Source organism: Mesocricetus auratus, unplaced genomic scaffold (genome assembly GCF_017639785.1).
Source record: "Mesocricetus auratus isolate SY011 unplaced genomic scaffold, BCM_Maur_2.0 Super-Scaffold_100007, whole genome shotgun sequence".
NCBI classification, from domain to species: Eukaryota; Metazoa; Chordata; class Mammalia; order Rodentia; family Cricetidae; genus Mesocricetus; species Mesocricetus auratus.
Window position 1 is genome coordinate 41,105,995 of NW_024429191.1, and position 22,474 is coordinate 41,128,468.

The following is a 22,474-nucleotide window of genomic DNA, read 5'->3' on the forward strand; positions in this document are numbered from 1 at the left end:
AACAGAAGTCACATACCTTAAAATAATATTCTACCACAGGGTTTCTCTGTGAAACAGTTCTGGCTGTCCTGGAACTCTCTTTGTATACCAGGCTGGTTTTGAACTCACAGAGATCCATACTTACTTCTGCCATCTGAGGGCTGGGATTAAAGGTGTGTGCCGCCACCACCTGGCAGATGTATGAAATTCTTGAGAATAATGAAAAAATACATGAAGTATAACAAGTATAGCCCTCTTTGGTGGCTCATTCCTTAATCCCAGCACTCAGGAGGCAGAGGCAGGCAGATCTCTATGAGTTCAAGGCCAACATGGTCTACAGAGAGAATTCCAGGACAGGCTCCAAAGCAATACAGAGAAAACCCATCGCAAAAAGTCAAAAAAAGTATAACAAGTATAAAGTATAAAATATATAAAGTATAACAAGATTCCAGTGAATTAAAATTTACACCTAAATATGTGAAATATGTGTGAACAAATTTGTTTCACTTGTTTCTTTTGAACATAAATTCTTATTATTTATTGATTTGTACTTTAATTACTAAGACAGAGTCTTACTATATAGCTGAGTGCATTAATAGCTTTCCAGAGGACTAGGAAGCCATCTTGGCAGGGACATAATCAGCAGACGTGGTTCCGGAGCAGCAGCTGAGAGCTCAGGAAGTTGAGATTTGGGATTTCTGGGATTTTGGTCTTTTACAGTCACACCTTGAGGTTATGGCTTCTGAGTTTGTGCTTTTGGAGTTTTTGGTTAGCCCCACACAGGCCATCTATGCCAGGATGAGTAGACTCTTGGAGATATGCCCTTTGGGATCCTTAGCTCTTCAGCTGCTATCTAGTAGTTGACAACCAAGTTAGTCATCGCTTAGGATCCGTCACCAGCAAGGCTGTGAGGGACTGGGTTTTGTTTTTTTTTTTTTTTAATTATATGTGTGTGTATGTGTCTGTGTTGGGGTAAATTCAGGTACTCATTGAGGCTGGAGGCCTGGGATCCCCTTGGAGCTGGTGTGAGAGGCATTGTGAGCCTCCTGATGTGGGTGCTGGGAACTGAACCTCGGTCCTCTGGAAGGAAAGTATATACTCTTAACCACTGAACCATCTCTCCAGTCCTGAGACTTTTTCCCCCTAAGATACTTTTGGAAGTTTTTCCTATTACTGATCATACAATACTTTCTAACATATAGAGCACCGATTTTAGTCTCATTTTCTTTCGTTTATTCAACAAACACTGAGTAGGCTTGAAAAGTGCTGGGCACGCTGAAGCAGGGCAGTAGTTTTGTCCTCAGGCTAACAAACTCTGCATGGCTTTCATCTGAACTTTGTTGCTTATTTTTCTCTCTTCTGTTTTTCATGCCCACTGGGTTTCAGACCCACAAACTATTTTCAGTCTGTGTCCTCATTTCTGAGCTTGTTCTCCAGCATGAACACACACTAACAATTGTGGCATCAATCCTTTCCATGAGAGTTTGAAAGTTCTATTTTATTTTATTTTCTTCAGTTTCAACTCACAAAAACACATTTTTTTTTAAATTCGAAAATACAGGTTGGGGGTATAACTCAATGGTTAAGAGCACTATGTGCTCTTCCAGAGGACCCAGCTTCAATCCCCAGCACCTGAATGCTGGATCATACTGTCCTTAACTCTAGTTCCAGGAGACCCAGCAGCCCTTCTGGTTTCCAGGTATATACATAGTGTACAGACATACATACTGGCAAAACACCTGTGTGTGTGTGTGTGTGTGTGTGTGTGTGTGTGTGTGTGTGTGTGTGTGTGTGTGTGTTAGGGTTTCTATTGCTGTGAAGAGAAACTGTGATTATGATCACCTCAAGTCTTTTCTTTTTCTTTCATTCTTTTTTTAGGGGGGATTTTTGAGACAGTGTTTTTCTGTAGCTTTGGAGTCTGTCCTGGAACTCACTTTGTAGACTAGGCTGGCCTTGACCTCACAGAGATTCACCTGTTTCTGCCTCCTGAGTGCTGGGATCAAAGGCATGTGCCACCACTGTCCAGCTCAGCAACTTTTATATAAAGGAAAACATTTAATTGAGGTGGTAACTTACAATGTCAAAGGTTTAGTCCATTATCTTCATGGTGGGACATGACAGCATGCAGCCGGAATTGGAGCTGGAGAATTAGCTGATCCATAGGCAACAGGCAGTTCACTATCTCATTGGATGTAGCTTGAGCATAGGAGGCCTCAAAACCCACTCCCACAGTGACATACTTCCTACAACAAGGCCACACCTACTCCAACAAAGCCATACTTCCTAATAGTTTGGGGGACATTTTCTTTCAAACCACCACAGTGTGTATAAAATTAACATGAATAAATCTTTAAAATAAAAATAATATAAATTTAAAAATCAAATATAGAAACAGTGAAATATGAAACATCTCCTTTACCACTCTCACTCTGACTGACCCCTAAGTCAGATGAGCTCATCAGAGTGCCTGATGTCTCCCTCTCTCATTTTTTTGAAGCAGGATTTTATTTTGTAGCCCTGGCTGCTCTGGAACTCTGTGTGTAGTCCAAGATGGCTCAGACTCATTGGAACCCTCATGCCTCAGCCTTCTGAATGCTGCCTTGCTTAGTTCCCATTTTTGTTAACATTGCTGTTTCTTTTTAATATATTAACCCATATGTAAAGTATATTACTGGTTTAGATCAAGCTTTTGGCTATTGGCTGAGCATGTCTTTGTATACTTGGTAACTGTACTTTTTTGTTTTTATATTCTTTCCCTTTTTTTCCTGTTGGTCTGTTTCTTTTTTAGTTAATTTTGGCAATTTATGTTTTCATAGAAAATGATCAGTTTTGCTTGGTTTAAAATCCATGTGTATAATTATGCCCACTTTCATGTTTCTAATTTGGGTATTTTCTTTTTATTTTTCTTCTTTGATTAGATTTTTGAGGGATAATCGCTGGTTAATCCCTTTGAAGCAGCCTGTACTTCTATTAATCTCCAAGACTGCTTTAAAAATCTTTCTGTTTATTAACTATTGCCTGCATCCTTGTGAGGCTCTGTTCCTCTCTGTGGTTTCTGAAGTCCCTTTCTGCACACCGACAGGTGGGATCAAGGTCACAATGGTAATGGGACCTGGCAAGAAAAACAGCAGGAGAGCAGAGGAAGGCATCACAGATCCTGGATCTAAAAGTCAGGAAGTGCGATGGATGGTCACATGACGGAGGCTGGGCCATTGTAGCTTGCACTCTCACCAGATTAATTCAACATCTGTTTATAATCCAAAAGAGGTAGCTGATCTCCTATTCTTGGCTAATTAAAAAAAAGGCAAAAACACAAATCTATGTAGCCTGGGACATGAGCTTAGTGTAGGTGGCAGGTGTTGAGTGTCAGAAGCAAAGACTGGCCCCTGCTGGGTGGGAGGACAGCAGCAGGAATCAAACCTTGGAATCAAACAAGTCTCTCCCCATGTGACTTTTGAAGGTAGCCATACGTGACCTCAATGTGTGAATTCACCTGGCATTACAGTGGTGCTTTTACAAACTGTAAACCTCTCAACATATTACAACTCACCAGAGACATAGTTCTTATTCCTAGTTGTGTGTTTATAGAGAGAGCTTTGCCTGCATGATGAACCTCATCTCCTAGCTCTTAAGACGTCAGCTTCACCAGCCATCCCTTGCCCAGTGTGGGGTGTTTCCCTCTGTAATTAGGTCTCTGTATGTAATTTCGTACCACGAAATGTGATGCTTTAGAACAAAATTAAAGTGATCTGAGGAGATGTTTCGGTTCACATAGAAGTCAAGTTCGTCTTACTAGAACAAGTATTAGTAAGTAGACATTACAGATATCACAAAGGGCAGTATTGCTATAATTGGATCTTTAAATGTCCCCTAAAGTCTCTTGTGTTGAAGGCTGAGAGAGTGACAGTTAGGAAAGGGGAACCCAGAGGTAGGACCCATTGGGAAGTCTTTTAGTCAATGGGTATGCCCTAGAGAAGAATAGGAAAGCCATAGCTCCTACTCTTTCTCCATTTTGCATTTTGGCTGTGGGGGAAGTAGCAGTGCCCTGCTGTCTTGTCACAGGTTGAAAAACCATGGACCTACTCCAAAGGTAAACCTTTCTTTCCTTTAAGTTAATTATCTTATGTATTTTGTTATGATAACATTAAGTTGGCTCATAAACGTTATCCTGTACTCTGCCAGTTTCCAGATTTCATCATGTGATCATTGTGATCCCCTAACCACCATCTGTTAATAAACACTGGATCCATTACTGATGAGATGAAACCTAGCAACTCATGAAGACTTGTAAGGCTTGGTTTTATATATATTTTAGATTTATTATGTATACAGTGTGCTGCCTGTAGGTCTGCCTACTGGCCAGAAGAGGAGGACACCAGATCTCATTATAGATGGTTGTGAGTCACAATGTGGTTGCTGGGAATTGAACTCAGGACCTCTGGAAGAGGAGCCAGTACTCTTTTTTTTTTATTTTAATTTTAAATAGCTTGTTTTACATGTCAATCCCAGTTCCCTCTCCCTCCCCTCCTCCCTCACCCCCCCTCCACCATCCCCCCATCCTCCCACCCTATTGCCAATTCCTTCCACATAGGGAATATCTAGTCTATCATTTCACTCAGGGTAGGGTCCAGGCACTTCCCTAAGAGTCCAGGCAGAGAGAGCAACCCTTTTTGTGTTATGGACACACGATGTCTGTTAGTATTCGAGGGATAAACACTGATCCACTGCTCAGGACCCCATAGGTAGCCCAGGACTCATCACTGACTCTCACATTCAAGGGGTCTGGATCGGTCCCATGCTGGCCTCCCAGCTGTCGGTCCTGGGGTCCAAGAGGAGCCAGTACTCTTAACCACTGAGACATCTCTCTAGCCCAGCAATTCATGAAGTTTTTAACCGCCCCATGCATCACCCCTCCCATCCCACCCCCAGCCCCAAGTGTGCCCTGCTGTCCCATATCATCAGATTCTTCTTGATTCCCCTCTGGTGACACAAATAAGTCTCCAGGACACTTTTTCTTACTGTCTTTGTAAAATTAGTCCAACATCTGTCTGACACTTATTCGGAATCACTTTCATCACTTTCATTTCTTGAGTTTGTCCTAGTTATTTTTAGGGTTGATAAATTTATTTTCCAGTAGCAAAACAGAGCATTTCTTAAGGCTTGGTCTGGGCAAGGATCTTGGGAATTTTTGTTCTTTGGAGAGCTGGTAGGTTTCTCATTGAGACATAAGCATAGCCCAGGTGGCGGTGCCTTCAGCCGCTGGGTGTGCCTGGGCTTGGCCTCCTGGGTGCTCTCCAGCCTCCGTATTCATGGATGTCTCTGAGTAGCATGCTAATCAGCCTTCTTACTCCGTTGTTCGGAATCCAGAAAAATGATTGCAGGGCTTGCAGAAGAAATCAACTGCTGCTACAATTAAGAAAGCCTTTCTCAGTCTGGCTGAGCTTTCTGCAGTGTAAGCCGTGGGGTTGTATGAATAGCATCTGACGCTGCTGAGTGCATGAGCAACAGCATGCTTCGAGTATAGTGTTCACTTACAAAATTGTCGGTCCTCCTGAACTCTTACATCTGCATCGTAGTTTAAAAGTCTAATTGTTGACCAAGAGACAGATAAAAATATCAATATCCATTATTTACTACTGTGTTATTTTAAATCAGATGACCACGCACAATGCCTTGCTTGAAGAAGTTTTTGACAAAAGAGGCAATATCTGTCATCTGTAGATTTTCTGTTCTAGAGGAAGCAGTTGTGAGGCACTGGTGGCCCACGCCTTTAATCCCAGCATGCAGGAGGCAGAGGCAGGCGGAGTTTGAGGCCAGCCTGGTCTACAGAGTGAGTTCCAGGACAGCCAGGGTTAAATAGAGAAACCCTGTCTCAAAAAAACCAAAGGGAAAGGAAGGAAGGAAGGAAGGAAGGAAGGAAGGAAGGAAGGAAGGAAGAAAGAAAGGGAGAAAGCAGTTATGTTATGTAGATACAAATTATGTAAATGAATGTTATTTTATACTAACGCCCCCAAATTGTCAAATATTTACTGTAGTGTAGAAAAATTTAAAAAGCATAAAGAAACTTGAAATTTTCTGTCATCTTATTAGTCAGTAAAAGTCAATTTTAATAAGTACAAATATGGCTCTTGCCATTTATGATCTGTGTTTTCCAAAAAGTATATAGTCATTGTTCTGTATCATAAACTATTTCCATAGTCTTTTAAATTAAGATATAATTCACTTGTCAAGTAATTCATACTTTAAATCTTCCTTTCTTTCTTTTTAGCTAGAGCAGGCTAGTGTCCTGTGATGCAGTGTGGGCCTGTGCAGGAATTGTGTACGGCCCACACAGACAGGCTTTAGTTACACTCTGCTGCTAGTGGAACAGTTCCTTTTCTGTGCTGTACATGGCAATTACCATGTCTGTATCTACAGGACTGGAGGATCTGTCGCCCCCTTTTTGTCTCTGTGGGTACTACATACATGATGCCCAGACACACTTGCCAGCAAAAACACCCATGCACATAGAAAAGTAAAATGAATTTTATTTGAAAAGTTCATCATTCAGAGCATAACTGAGACACCTGTCTTCAGGTACATTTCCAAAGCAAATGTCTTCAACCTTTAATGTGCTTCCCCAGCTCTGTGTGTAGCTGCATTGCTGTGTGAGCTATCCCATCCAGGGGAGGCGGTCAGGAATCCATCTCAGAAGGAGGACCCAGATTTAGACCTACCTAGCGATCTCCAACAGAGAGCCCATAGCTGGATTGAAAAAAGAAAAGAAACAGGGTCTCTTTATGTAGCCCTAGCTATCCAGGAATTTGCTATGTGGACTAGGCTAGCCAGGACCTCACATAGATCCTCCTGTCTCATAACACAGTGTCTGTCCATTTACCTTACTTTTTCAAGTTTAGTTTTAAAAACACTTATTAATTTTATGTGAGTATGTATATGTGTGCAGGCACATGCACCCTAGAGGATAACCTGTGGGAACTGGTGCTCTCCTACCAGATGGGTTCTGGGAATTGAACTCACGTGGTCAGGCAAACCTTAAAACCATGAATGCTGAGCCATCTTGCTGGCCCACCTTTCAGATTTTTCATTGATGCTTTGTAGTGGCAGTGAACATGTCTTCTGCTTATTTATTTGTCAACACTTCAGCGTCTTTCAATGCATGTATATGTGTTTATATGTAAATGTTCATGTGTGAGTTTGTGTACTTATGTATGGTGTGTACACATGGATGTGGAAACCAGAGGAGAACTTTGGGTTTTATCTCCAGGTTCGCCTCTCTGAGACAGGGGCTCTCCTTAGTCCAGAGTTCACCAGGTAGGCTGGACTGGCTGGCCAGCAAGCCCCAGCGTTCCTCCAGTCTCTGCCTCTCTAGAGCTGGAGTTACAAGCACAAGCCAGCATGCCTGGTATGTGTACACTGGCTGTGGGGATGACACCCTGGTCCTCATTCTTGTGAGGCAAGCACTTTACTGTTGCTGAACATGGGATTGTTTTCTGGGTATGTTAGGAGTTAACTCCTGCAAGCATATAGAAACACAACTGATTTTCTGCCTTGATCTTGTTGTTTTTTTTTTTTGTGAGTTTGCTGGGTCCTTCATTAGCCTTCAAGCTGTAGATATCCCCTTCTAAATTGTAGATAGCCCTGTCTATATCTTGTGAGGTCCTATTATGTTAATAGAGATGGTTTTACATTTCTGATCATCTTGGTGCCCTCTCTTTCCTTCTCTTGCCTAAATTCCCTGAATAAAGTCTCATATACAGTGTTGAGTAGAAGTCAACAGAGCAGAGGAATTTGGTCTTGTTTCTGGCCTCCAAGAAAGATTTCAGACTTTCACATTATATACAATGTTGGTTGTGGGCATTTTGTAGTTGCCCTTTGTTGTGTTGAGGAAATTCCCTTTTATTCCTAGTGGTTAAATTTTTTAAAATCATAAAAGTCTATTGGGTTTTGTCAATTGTTTTTTCTACATTTGTTGAAATGGTTGTGTGGGTTTTCTCTTTTATTCTTTTAATGTGAATTGTGTTGTCTGATTCTCATTTGTGATATCACTCTAAAATTGCTGGTGTAAATCTGTTTTGGTCATGGCATAACATCATTTGTATATTTGCTGGATTTAATTTGCTCTTGTTCTATTAAAGAGCCTTTTTCTGTTTGGATTCATTTTTAGGTACTAAGGATTGGACTTGGGGCCTTGGATGCTTGGTGCTTTAGTTAGGGTTTCTGTTACTGTGAAGAGACACTATGATCATGACAACTCTTATAAAGGAAAATGTAAACCACCCAAATCAAATAATTTTCATGCAGATCACATTCTTCCAACATATAATGGCACAGAATATACATTACCATTCCAAAATATATAGAAGGGAGTGTAGCCAGGAAATACTGAACCCAGCAAGACTGAAAACCAGCTGGGCAAACTCCAGATTCTGCATCTCCATGTTTGATGTCAAAGCGCCCTCCAGATCTGTAACTCCTTTCAGTTTTGCTGACTACAACGTAACATCTTTCCCTGTTAGCAGCTCTCCTCAGCAGGCATCCCACTCTCTGCATCTCCAACATCTTGGGGTCTCTAAGGCAATCAAGGCTTCACCTTCACAGTTTCACTCAATGACCTCTCTAGGCCTCCATTCAGAGACGCCCCTGACATATGGCCTCAGCAGCTTTCCTCTGTCATGGAGGAGGGAAAGCCTTTCTTCTACCCTTGAAGCCAGAACCATGTAGCTGAAGCTGCCAAGTTCTGCTACTTGCTAGGACTGGAACATAGCCTACTCGTTCAATTACATCTTCACCAGCTTTCTGTTCTCAATAGTTTTCTTCACTACCTAAACGTGGCTGTTCTGGATCTCGCTCTGTAGACCAGACTGTCTCAAACTCAGAGATCCACCAGCCTCTGCCTCCCCAGTGCTGAGATTAAAGGTGTGCGCCACCATACCTGGCTCTAAGATTTTCTTCAGTTCCTTTTCACACTTTGGAAATTTAGCTGGGTGGGATCTTGCCCTGAGGTCACCACTCCCTTTATTATATTTCTTAATCTGTTTATCTCCTTAAACACAGGATTTAGCTCCATTCCACTTAACTCCATTTCTGGTACTCCATTTCTTCTCAAATTGTTATATATTTTGTAATTTCCTCTGCTCAGCTTGCTCCTTTTCATTGTTCACACAGCTTTGTACTTTTTTTTGTCACATCCATGATAAAATGACTGACAGAGTGACTTCAAGGAGGAAGGCCTTGGTTTAGCTCATATTTGAGAGGGTCTCAGTTCAGAAAGGTGAGTGCAGTAGGAGCTCATAGCCACTTCTACAAGTGGTAAGGACCAAGGTTTAGAGAAAGCTCCAGCTGGAACTAGAATCCAGTCTAACTTTCAGGGACCCACCTCCAGTGCCTCCAGTCTGGTTCCATGCCCGAAAGTGTTCACACCATCCCAAAGTATTGCCATACATCACCATGTGCTCAAACACAGGAGCCTATGGAGGACACGTCCCAGTGAGGAGATAACTGTTTATTTGTGATTATTTCATAGCCTGAATGCACCAGCAGACAACTGAACCAAAGGCTATATGTGTATGCTTGTCCCATCTTGTCATTGACTTTCACATTTTATTTATAGTGGATTCTGTCTCATTTTTCCCAAGCTGTTTCCTTGGTGTTTAGCATCACAGATTTTCCTACATGTTCCCTATGCAGTGTCATTGTCCCTGTTGCAGTGGCTAGTGGTCACAGGGCTTTACTGTGTCTGTGTAGTGGCAGGGGGCAATGAAGCCAGGTTTTATGAGGGTGGGTGTATCATTTGGGAGCTTTCTGAGGTAAAAATTAAGTATGAACCTATTTATTTAGGGTGAAAAAGAAACCATAACACATTATTGAAGGCCCAGGGCTTAAGAGGCCTCGGAAATCTTTCAGTCGGTTCCCAAAAGCAGCTCTGCTTTGAAGAGCTTCCTGGTTCCCAACTTCCTCTCAACCTAGAACTCTACAGCCAGCAGCATTTGTGGGGGCCCTGAAGCTTGAGGCCAGACTGGCTTTTTCTTTTGGTTAGATATCTCAGGGTGTTTGTATTTGTGCCCCTTGTGGGTTGAAGAAGTTCCCTTTTATTCCTAGCCAGCTGACATCCTTACATTTTTACTTTTGTAGACGTCTAAAGTACCTGGGACCCCGTCAGAGAGAAATTTAATTTTGCATCTCGTATATATGTGAACTTGTAAGTGTGTGTGCGTTGGGGGTGGGGGAGAGGGAGAGGCGTTGGGAGGAGAGGCCGCCTGCTTCCTGAGTGGGCCTTGCCCAAATGCTCGCTGAGTGTGGTTTTCCTCCCAGGCAGCGACTGGCTCAGCATAGTGCAGAGGGCTCACTGACTGAGGCCAGCAGCTCCCAGGACCCAAGAGAGGCTGAGGGCTTGGCAGTAAGTACAAAGCTGTTGTTTGTTATTTAAGGCTGGGATGGAATCTTAGGCGATGACTCTGGCTGGGGATTGCGCCCATGGACCTGATGCCACTCACACAGCAGCATTGCTTTCTGTTGTGTGTGGATCACAGAAGCAAAACACTTCACGTCTGCTCTGGGGGCTGAAAATGCATTTGAAATTCATATACTATCTTGGGAAGAACAGACTTTTTGTGAGTCATTTTTTTTTCCATCATGCAAAGTCAGGATGATTCATGTTGAGGTTACTGTGTACAATTCTGCCGAGAAGCCTTCTCCTAGGGCGCTAGTCACTAGAGTTGCAAAGTGCTCTTCTCTTAAGTAGGGAGACTAGGGCTGCTTGGTGTGTTATTTTGGATAGGAGTGGAGAGAAACCTCTAGCTAAGGTTCTTGGTCCACAGAGGGATCAAGGGTCATGTTTTCTTGGAGGACATCAGCATGTGGAGTGTGACCTTGCATCTGGTGGAGGGGTAGATTCTATGCCAGTGCTCTACATCTGGGTCATGATGTTCTGGGGTCTGAAATCCAGATTGCAGAATTTCAAAGTAATGGCCGGACAATAGTCGTGGCTTTTTTAGGAAGCTATGTGTTCTGTGGTTTCTTCTGTGACCCTCTTCCCGGACCCTGCAGAAGCCTGTCAGCACTTTGATATATCTTCCAAAGGAGCCTGAATTTCTATTATTAGTTTCTACTCTGTTTTCTGGAAATGCAGCTTGGGTTTTGATTTTCTTTTCTGGTCGGCTCTTAACTTTTTATTGGAATGATTTAGCTCAGTAATTGGGGGGAGTTCATATTGTAAGTTGCAAAATGCATCCTCCCTTTCAGAATGCGAAGGTGAAGGTGGAACTCTGAAGTCTCTGCTGGAGTTCTCATCCAGGTGGCTCCTCTTGTCCCCGTACAGTTCCATCCTCTACACTCCCTATGTCACAGGGGTCTTTTTGAGAGTAGCTGGGTTCCATCTTCTAGGACCTTCCCTTTGCCAAGCTAGTTACTGTCAAGTGCCATCTAGACAGAAACTCCTAAAGGCAGAGAAGAACGCAAAATGAGCCACACTGGGCTTTCATTTAAACTCTGGAATTGGAAATGAACTCCTGTATGTAAGCTATCCTTTTAAAAAAATACTCATTTCAGTTTTATTTTTTCAAGTGTTAAATGACAAAGGTATTATTTTGGAGTTCTTACCCTGGAACAGGCAAAGCTGTCATGTGCTTTGCAAGTGCTGTTGCATCCATTCATTGTTCATAGTAGCCCTGAGGTAGCTAGCTAGGTAGCTCTCTGGCCTTTATTTCCCGTGTGAGGAGCCCAGCAAGGCCAGGCAGTCAGCAGACAGGTAGGGGATGGTGAAGTCAAAACGGGAAGTCTTGTCTTGACTTCCTGGTCCAGAGCTATGCTTCGATATAACAGTTAGCAATTGGAAGTTAGCAGAAACAGTGAATATCTCAATATTTCTAGTTGGAAGCAAGCATAAGAGTATTTTGGTGTTGTGTGCTCTTACAGTTATTTCAAGTAATGCATAACATCCTGTTGTATGATCGTCCAGTAAATTAATTATTCTGTTTCTAAAAATTAAGTAAAAAAAAATAATAAAGAAAAAAACCAGGCGTGGTGGCACGTGCCTTTGATCCTAGCACTTGGAAAGCAGAGGCAAATAGATCTCTTTGAGTTCTAGGCCAGCCAGGACTACATAGTGAGACTCTGTCTCAATAATCAATCAACCAATCAATTGATTGAAAAAATAAAAAATTGGAAATTAGGTTACTTTGCTTCTCCTCTCTCTCTCCCCTCCCTCCTCCTTCCTTCCACCCTGCCTTTTCCCCTCCCTCTCCCCTCCCTTCTTTTCTTCATTCCTTCCGTTTCTTGCATTATAAATAACACTTCAGTAACTTTCTTGGGTCAAAGAATGTTTCCCATGTTTATGGATTATGCCTGTGCATTAACCAGTGTGGGTTCACTGGGTCAAAGGGTGCGAGCGCTTTATGTATGTCACAGGACCTGAACACAAAGCCTGCTGTACCCCCGAACTGCTCCAGACCTGGCATGAGCTTTTTGATGGTGCCTGGTGTGTGCTTCTGGGTTACTTCCTACACACTGTGTGCGAGCATTCGGTTGTAACTTCATCTGTTTGCCACCACGGGGATAATGGTGTCAGACGGGGCATCTTCATGGTCACAAGCTTGTTTTGACTGTGTTTTGAGGTCTGGCACCCATCTTGTTACTGCTGATTTTCATGAGGTTTTAGGGGAATATATGTGATGGTTAATCTTGGATGTCAACTTGATCTGACCAAGGATGCCTAGGAAATTCATAAAGCGTACTCCAGGCTTTCTGTGAGGGCATTCCCACAGATGATTAGATGAGGGTTCAGTCTTAACCGATTCTTTCTTCCTTTGAGAGCTTCAGAACTGAGGAGACTTTGGCTCTGGTAGGAAGGCGGGAAGTGAGCTTGGTTGGAGGACTACAGCCCTGAGTGTGCCTCACTCAGGCTCCTTCCTGTCACCCTTGCTCTGGTTCCTTCATGAGAGGAGCACCCCCCAACCCCCAACCCATTGGTGGACTGAAACTTGCAAAGCCATGAGTGCAAAGAGAGACCTTACTTCCTTAGGCTGTTTCTGTCACGTATTCAGTCACACATGATGTCTGTTGTGTTTTTGCCAATTACTTTCCCCAGCTCATTGTTAACCTTCTAAAGGTTTTAATAGATCTGGAAAGATGCCTAGAGGTTAAAAGCACTTCTTGCCCCTGCTGAGGGTTCTGATTCAGCTCCCAGCACACATTCCAGGTAGCTCATGACTGCCTGTAACAGCAATTCCGTGGTACCCGACACTTCCTTCTGACCTCTGTAGCTACCAGTAGCCAAGTGTACATACCCCCACACACACATACGCATAATTCAAATAAAATAAATCTTAAAAATTGAATTTGGGAGGCTGGGTGATATGGCATTGCACATCTTTAATCTCAGCACTCAGGGAGGAAGAGTCAGGCAGATCTCTGTGAGTTTGAGGACAGACTGATCTACAGAGTGAGTTCCAGGACAGCTAGGACTACACAGGGAAACCCTGTCTTGAATAACAAAGGGGAGAAAAATGAATTTGGTAAATGCTTGCTTAGCCATATATAAGACCCTGGGTTTTATCCCTAAAGCCCCTAAAAAATAGTAATTAAATAAAAATGAATCTGTCCTACTTTTTCTGAGTCTTCTCTCTTACAGGATTTAGTTCCTTCTAGCATTTACTCAGCTGTTTGATGTGGACAGTAGATTTAAGCTGACTTTTAAAAATAACACTGTACTGTTTTTCCAATTTCATTTATAACTAACCCATCCTCTCTGATACATTTTAAAAGATTTTTGCATCTGTGTATATGTGTGTGTAGGGGTTGTGCACGTGAGCACAGTGCCTGTAGAGGTCAGGAAAGGTGTTGCATCCCCTGAAGCTGGAGTTACAAGTGGTAGTGAGTTGTCTGATGTGGGTGCTGGGGGACGAAGTCGGATATTCTGTAGGAACACGCTCTCCAACTCCTCTTTTTAATATCTCATAATCTTTTATTTTGTTGTTTTGAGACAAGGTTTCTCTGTATAGTCCTGGCTGTCCTGGAACTCAGTTCTGCAGAACAGAGTGGCCTCAAACTCAGATCCATCTGCCTCTGCCTCATAACCATTTTTAAGCCTTTAACATTTTCCATTGTAAGATTTGGGATAATCTGGTGGTGCGTGTGCACGTGTGTGTGTATGTGCACGTGTGTGTGTGTGTGTGTGTGTGAGAGAGAGAGATATGTATTCTGTCTCATTAACACATTGTGGTAATTTATTCTTATGTGACATATAGGTAGAATGGAATGTGTAAAGTAACTGTCAAAATAAGAAACCAGATAAGGTAGGTTTTTGGAGGTGAAGAAATAAAAACTCCATTTTCAAACACACACACATACATACATGCAGAGAAGGTATCTGGTGTATGTAGATGTATAGAGAGTATGTAAAGTGTAACTAGATGTATATTGTATGCACAAATATGTATTATATATGTTTTATAGAGTCAAATGTGTAGTCTTTTGGCTTAAGAAAACCTTTCATGTAATCTGGAGACAGCACACATTAGGAACATGACCTGGAGACTGCACGTATTAGGAATGTTACCTAGAGAGGAACTGCTACACTGTAAAGACAGGCTAGTGGCCCACACATCAGGAGCTGCTGTACTATGAAGACAGGCTAGTGGTTGGGGGAGAGAAGTGTGTCGGGCACCCTTGCTACACAGACTGTTGTGTAATGAAGGATTCCTACATATCAAAAAAAACCAAGAAAAATGGGCAAACTTTATAAATAGGGGATTACTGGAAAAAATACAAGAGGCCAATAAGTGCATGATGTTCAGCCTTAGTTACAGTGGGTGTGAGCATTCAATGCAATGCAATGCTAGTTGGCAGAGCACTGACAGCATGAGGAATAGTAATGGCAAGAACATATGGAAGGGAAGATTAGCAATCCTAACCCATAGGAACAAAAATCAGTATAGTGTTTTCATTTGACAAATTTACAAAATATATCAAAATGTAGAATATGCATAATACAACCCTTGATTTATCTTAGGAAATATCATGGACTTCTTGATTTGTCTAAGGAAATACCATGGTGGCACAGGCCTTTAATCCCGGTACTCTGGAGCAGGGGCAGGCAGATCTCACGTTTTGTGTGTGTGTGTGTGTGTGTGTGTGTGTGTGTGTGTGTGTGTGTGTATGTGCGCGTGAGCGCTCAGGTTCTTGTGCATGGACAGATGGAGGCCCCAGGTTAACATCAGATATTTTCCTCAGTTTTGACGGGATCTGTCTCTGCTCCTGGGGCTCACTGATTTGTCTAGACTAGAAAGCCAGCAAGCCCCAGGAAGTGGCATGTCTCCACCTCCCCAGCACTGGCATTCCAGGCACATGCCTCCATGCCTAGGAGCTGGGATCTGAGTTCAGGTCCCCATGCTTGTATGGCAAGCACTTTACTGACGAGGCATCTTCCTATACAAGACTGTGTGTTTAAAAGTAAGAATATACAGTGTGATCAAATTTATGTTTAAATCCTTACTGTTGTGTTAAGAAAAGTAATTTTATATATACATACAAATTCATTGTAAAAAGCACTAGGTGTGCGGTATCTAGCTGTGTGTGGTGTCACCTCCGAAGAGGAACATAGACCCAGGGCAAGCCCTGTTTCTCTGTGGGGTGGATACACTTCAGTGTGGAATTTCTTAGGAGTCTGTATTTGTATATTTATGCAATATAAATAGATAATCAGGAAATTTCTCAGACCCACAGGCGAGAAGATTCTTGGGAACAGGATCCCAGATGTAGAAGCCCAGAGTTGGGAAAGTAGATGCCAGATTTTAACAGCAGTGGGTACTTAGGAGGGAGTGGAAGCCTGAACTAGGTTATAGAAGAAGCAAGGGGCTTGTTGGGAAAGCTGGATACCAAGTTCTGAAGGAGACTTGCTGTAGTGATGCATGCTGGTCTCTTCCCTGCTCTGTCACCATTCTCAGGGTTAATGTGGTGACTGCCTGCTGAGCTCAGTGGTACCCCCAGAGTCCCTGTGTTCTTTATCTCATTGTTTAAAATCTGCCACCCAAGGCTCAAAATAACCCTTCATCCAGTTTCTCAATCTGCTCTCGGGTGCTGTAACAGAAGACAGGACACTAAGTACTTTATCAAAAAGCAGTACTTAGCTCACAGTTTTGGAGGCAAAAGTACAAGATGTGCAGCCCCATGCGTTCAGCCTCTGCTGAAGGTTTTCTGGCACGGCAGATGGCACCATGGGGAGAGCTGGTGCAGCCCCAGGAGTGCTATGTTAATTGCTTCTAGAAGGGGAACCTCCAACCACCTAGCCTTCTCCTGTCAGGCCTCACTTTTTCAAAATTTTGTTTTAAAATCTCTTCCTTCCTTCCTTCCTTCCTTCCTTCCTTCCTTCCTTCCTTCCTCCCTTCCTCTCTTCCTTCCTTCCTTCCTTCCTTTTTCTCCCCCTCCCTCTCCCCCTCCCTCCCTCCCTTCCTCCTTCCTTTCTTCGTTCCTTTCCTCCTATGGGTTTTTTAGACAGGGTCTTATTGTGTAGCTCTGGCTGTCCTAGAACACATTTTGTAGACCACACTGGCCTTGAACTCACATAGGTCTAACTGCCTCCACTTCCCTACTGCTAGGATTAAAGCCCTGGTCTCCAGCCAGCCTTAATTCTTTAAACAAGCAAACAAACAACTATTGTGCTGAGTCCAGTTTGTGCTGCTTACACACTCCTGTGTGGGACCAGTCCCTGGAGCACAGTCAACACATCAGAATCTATACCCTTAAGAAAATTGAGTGTGCTTCCCTGGGAAGTCATCAGCTGTCTGGGGTGGGGTTGTACACCCCTTGCCCCTCCATGCTCAAGTGTTGACCGGTTTGATCCCATGCTGGTCTGGGGTAGGTAACCACAGCTGCCACGAATGTATCCATTAGACACTGCTCTGTTTTGGTCTTTCCCAATCTCTAGCTCTTAGAGTCTTCCCACCCCCTCTTCTGTGATGACCCCATTTGTGGATGAGCACTCTCCTGACATTTATTCTCTACACTTCTGTCGGTTGTGAGCTCCTGCATTGACCACTGTTCACCACACAAAGACATGTCTCTGATGAGGTCTGAGAGCTGCACTAATACAGTGACATAAGTTTTGAGGGCAGTTTGATACTGTGTCCACTGATCAGAATGATTGTAGTACATTCACCCCTGACAGGCCCTGCTTCTTCAAGGGTCCCCAAACTCAATGCCATCATACTGGGGACCAGGCATCTAACTCACAGACCTTTGAAGGATGCTTGTAAACGGTAGCATCTAGTTAAATACCCACCAGTACCTAATCTGAAGCAGGCAGCATCATGCTCTGGGGAGATAAGGATGTGCCAGAGATGCCACTCTGGGGGGTCTAGGTCATGATGAAGAAGGGATGTATACACACTGAAGAGTCATATCAGCGGCTGTGAGTGTAGCTATGGGTCACCCTAAGGATGCGAGAAGAGTTACAGGGGAGGGTCCTTTGGATACTGAGCCAGGAGGAACACGAAGCTGTGGCTATTCTGGGAAGCACAGAGCGTCTGCGTCGTTATTGGGTCCCCTCCTTGGCCAATAGTCAGTCCCTTCCCACCTCACGCTAATTCCATCCCTCGAGTTCTTCTCCATCTTCTCTTCCACTCCCACCTCAACATTTTTTTCTCCAGGGTCACAGAATTTGTCATTCATTCCTTTTCTTATGGTTGTTGCCACTGCCAGCCACCAAGACTTCTGCAATTCCTCCAAACCAGCCTACATTATTAACCGACGGAAGCACCAAATTACTGTGAGAAACAAGGAGAGTGAAATGAAGCCAAACAATTGAGACTGAAAACGCCCTGTTGGGAAGGCTGAAGGCTGGGTGGGTTTGGTCACAGAGACCGCTGTTTATAGTGAGGAAGGAAATGTATCAGCTGAGACATTAGCCAGCAGTAACTGTGCTGTCAGTCAGTTCTGTACGAGGGCCGCCAGAGAGATGAGAGAAAGAGAGACTTGGGGACACGTATTAATTTCAGGTAATTCTGAGAGGGCGTGAGGTAAGTCAGTAATACCTTACAAGTTGGGGAACAGGGGTCCCCCGAGGCAGGTCTGTGTGGAAGCCGTACCGGTTGCTGCAGTAACGGCCTCCTCATGAGAAGAACCGCGAGGGCCTGAAATAGGCTGTTCTGCTTCAGTGAGCCACAGGTGGCCTTTCCCACCTCCTCTAGGGGAAGCAGGCACAGGAGCTGGGGAGGGGAAGGAGGGCCAGGTTAAAGGATGGGGTCCCGGGAGATGCTCGTAGGTTGTAAGTGTCCACTAAGTCCAGGATAGTGAGGGCCTCTGGGATACTCAGGCCTCCGAGAAACTTGGCCAGTCTCTCTTTCCGATGAAGTGAAGTAAATCCTTCTGGCTTTACATGGTGCATGGAGCCTTGGTGGAGACTGGCCCTCTATGGGGAAATGCTGTACATTGGCTTTGGTGAGTCAGCTTATGCTGATGTGTGATCCGACTGGTCCTGAGTGGGGCTGGGTCTGCCTGGCAAGACCAGGACAGATGATGTGGTTAGCATGCCCCCCCCCCTCCTGAGGTCCACCACAGCACTGAGTCCCACCCACTGGCTTCCCTGTGCTGGCTTTGCTGTCTCCTTCCATAATGCTGCTATCCCCCTCACTCCCAATGTCACCACCACGATGTCACCCTGTGGCTTCCCCTCCTGATTTGGGCATGTCCCTTCTTGGGTGTTCCCCCACCTTTTTTTCAATCTTTATTTTCTGTTCCCTGTATTGGACCATGAACCCAGGTGGGAGGGGTGAGGCTGATTTTGCTTGCCCTGTGCCACAATGCCTGCTACAGTGTGAAGTATTTTGGGTCGTCCCAGAATGCTTACCAAACAGATGAAAGAGTGAAACTGTCAAGCTGTTGTGTCTTTCTAGGGCCTGGTCTTCCATCTCCCAGTGTACCAAAGCACAGGAAATAAGAGGAGCTGACTTGCCTTCATCTGCCTCCCGTCTCTTAGGACACAGGGAAGTTATAGACACACTCTACTGTGCCTGGCTTCAATAGGGTTCTGGAGATTCGAACTCAGGTCTTCCCACTTGCATAGCAAGTATTTTATCCACGGAGCCATCTATCCAGCACCGAGTACTTTAAAATATAGTCACTGACCTTTTGTACATATTTTTCTTTTTTTCCTTTGAGACAGGTTCTCTCTATATAGAGCAGGCTCTCTCTCTATGTAGAGCAGGCTGGTCTAAACTTACAGAGATCTGCCTGCCTCTGCCTCCCAAGTATATTTTCTTTTGAGAAATATTTCTTCAGGTCTTTTGCCCATTGTTTAATCAGATTACTTGGTGTTTGTTTCAATGTTGGATTGAGTTCCTTGTCTACTCTGGACATAATGCTTTCTTGGATTATATTACGTTTATTATAGTTTTCAAATACTTTTTTCTGCACTATAGGTTGTCTCTTTACTTTTAAGAAAAGATTTATTTGTTTGTTTATTTATTTTATGTGCATTGGTGTTTTGCCTGTATATATTCTGTGTGAGAGTGTCAGATGCCCTGGAACTGGAGTTACAGACAGTTGTGAGCCCTCATGTAGGTGCTGGGAATTGAACCTGGGTCCTGTGGAAGAACAGCCAGTGCTCTTAACCACTGAGCCATCTCTCCAGTTTGGTTTTTTTTATTAGCTGGTCTATTGTACGGTGGTGTATTTTGGGCCATGGGCCTTTTAAACGCTAGGTATTTTCTCTACCACTGAGAAATGTTATTTCATTTTTTTATTTCAGTATTGCACTGCGTGGCTACCCCATTCTCTCTATCTACATATCACTGAAGGGTAATGCGGTTATTTCTGGGGTTTGATGATAGGAGTCAAGCCTCTCTGGACACCAGCACTGCTGAGGACATTTGTTTGAATGGAAATTTCACTTCTCTAAGTCTCTAAAAGAGTGGATTCTGGATTTTATGCCAGAGTAGTTTTTAAGAAACTGCTTCATTGTTACGCAAAATGGTTTTACCTTTACACAGGCAGCAGATTAGGGGCTGTGGTTGCTGTGTGGCTTTGCCAGCACTTGATTATCTTTTTCCTTTCTTTTTATCCTTTTGCCATCCTAATAGCTGCGTATGGTGGGGTCAGTTTGCATCCTCCCACAGTCCATGTCTGCCCTTGAGAGTGAGATCCTCATTTCAGCTAGGAGGGTGAGCACTGGCCAGCAACCCTGCTGCCTTGCACTTTCTTGATGACCAGTGGCATTCAGCGTCTTTTCTATGTCCATTTGCCAGCCAGATATGTTTGTTGCAGCCCCACCACAGTGGTGCACGCCTTTAATTCCAGCACTCTGGAGGCAGAGGCAGGGGGATCTCTGTGAGTGTGAGGTCAGCCTGGTCTACATATAGATCGAGTTCTAGAGCAGCCAAAGCTACACAGAGAGACCCTGTCTCAAAAACAAAAACCAAACAGAAAACTCCAAACCCAGGTATGTTCTTTGATGAAGCACTTCTTTATATTTTGATCATGTTTTCTTGAACTGTTCATGTTGCCGTTATTCTTATGGTTTCTATTTTTCATAATTGAGTCTCATGAGCTCTTTGCAAACCTAGCACTCAAGAACTCCCCAGGTTTGTGTTTGCCTGTGTGTGGCTTTTAGTTTCTTGGCAGCATCTTTTGAAGAACAGAAGTTTGTATTTGATAAATCCCAATCTGTGAGGGTTTTTGTTTTAGTTTCTTAGTATTTTGAGACAGGGTCTTGTATAGCCCAGACTGGTCTCACTATGGGGCCAATGTAGCCTTGGACTCCTGGTCCTCCTTGTCTCCATCACCTGGGCACTAGGAAGGTCCTAGATTTTATTTTACAGATCACGTATTTGGCTTTATACCAAAGGAACCTTTGTCTAATTTGTGGTCACAAAGATTTCTTCCTGTTCTCTCAGATATTTTTCTGATCTTAGATTTCAAGTTTTAGTCTGTGATCCATCTTTAAAATGTACTGTGGAGTAGAAGCTGAGCTCAGGCAGGCTGCACCACCAAAGAGTCCTTCCCTCCAGGGCATCTGGGTGTGGGTGGGGACCTTCCTGAGGTAGAAGGAGAGCTGGGAGCTTGGGAACAGTGCACTGTTAGTACTGGCTGTGTAAGCACTGTCCCCAGAGAAAGGACTTAGGAAGAAAGGATGAAGGGAAGGGAAGCCTATTGTTCTGAGGTTTAAGTGGCCTTGGAGAGGCCTGGGTCTGGGTGATAGTATCCCTGTGGCTGTGTGTCTGGGATCTGTGTGCCAGGAGGCTGGCAAGAGCGGACAGAAGGAAACCAGGGCCACATATAGAACACTCAGTGTATCCTATACTGAACTAAAGAAGAGCTGGGTGGCTTTAGATAGACCGATGTCTGCTCACTGAAGGTTAGGTGTGAGCCTATCATGACAAGCCCACCCTGAGGAAAGAGGGCTGTTACATAACTGTGTCTCACCACTCAGAGCACAGGTCACAGAGCTGATGGCTGTACTTGCTGTCCCTGTGGAATTACTTTGGGGGACTGTGCAAGGAGTGGGTTACAACCAGGTAATCCCAGGAGCAGTCGACAAAATTATCCCTCAGCGTGTGTGGGTTTTATATGTATTTAAAACACTGTCTGAGAAGCGTTCGATGCTGAGATGGGGCATATTGCAGGCACTGAATACATTAACCCTGCAAAGCACAGCAGTTGCTTTCATTAGCCAGCTGGCACTCCAGGAAGACAGCTAAAGCCTGTGGGTTAGAAAAAAAAGAAACTCGGGAATGCGAGAACAAAAAAGAAATAGCTGTGTTGCTGATTTCACTTAACCCGGCAACAATGAAGAAGTCCAGGACTTGCAGTGCTGTGAGCAATGGCAGCCACCCACAGCCCTGCGCGTGTGAAGGCTCGACTTTCACGGTTCACCAGGGAGTGGTGGGTGTCCTCAACACTTGGGGTACCACAGTGACAATGTAGCTATAAATGAGGTCCCATGATCCCTCCCTGTCCATAGAAACTTCAGCTGTAGTCTGCCTTCCCTTGCTGTTCAAGGCTGATCCCAGGAGTGATGTTAATCACTACACAGGCTCCATGTAGCTTCTGTTCCCAGCCGGGACACTTCCTGTGGTGGCTGCTGTCTTTGTGTCCCCTGCACCCAAGGCTTCTGCTATTCGTCGCCCTGCAGGATCCTCCATGGCCTTGGGGACCACAGATGGGAGCCACCCCCAGCACGTTGTTTCCACTACTTGGCAATGCCAGTGCTGCCACAGCGCTCCTTTGTAGCTTGAAGGTGTTGAAGCCAAGCTGTCAAGGAGTCCCAGAAGGCATAGGGAGCATGGTGGGAAAACTCTCCTGAGGAAATGTCTCTTTCAGTATCTTGCAACCCAGTTCCTACCTCCCTTTCTAATCCTAGACTGGGAGTGCTCCCAAGAAGCCTTGCAGCCTCACATGGACAGACAGACTCCACTGATGATTCTTTTCCACCTGATAGGAGGGAGGCCTTCATGAATGTGTCAGACTCTGAAGGCATCATGTCATAGAAATGGCCATCCCGGAG

General features: G+C 44.2%; 1 protein-coding gene across 6 annotated transcripts in view; it reads left to right on the forward strand.

Moving 5' to 3' along the window:
- Positions 1-22,474, forward strand: part of Specc1 (sperm antigen with calponin homology and coiled-coil domains 1) — a 262,889-nt gene that overhangs the window by 25,117 nt on the left and 215,298 nt on the right. The window contains exons 2-3 of one of the 6 annotated variants that reach the window (XM_040748825.1): positions 10,111-10,177; positions 10,291-10,375. The exons of 3 other annotated variants lie outside the window; for them this stretch is intronic. The gene's annotated coding sequence lies outside the window, so the exon portion shown is untranslated. Of the gene's footprint in view, positions 1-10,110; positions 10,178-10,290; positions 10,376-17,891; positions 17,970-22,474 lie in introns of those variants that run through there. 2 more of the 6 variants (XM_040748826.1, XM_040748827.1) reach the window with 2 other exon arrangements.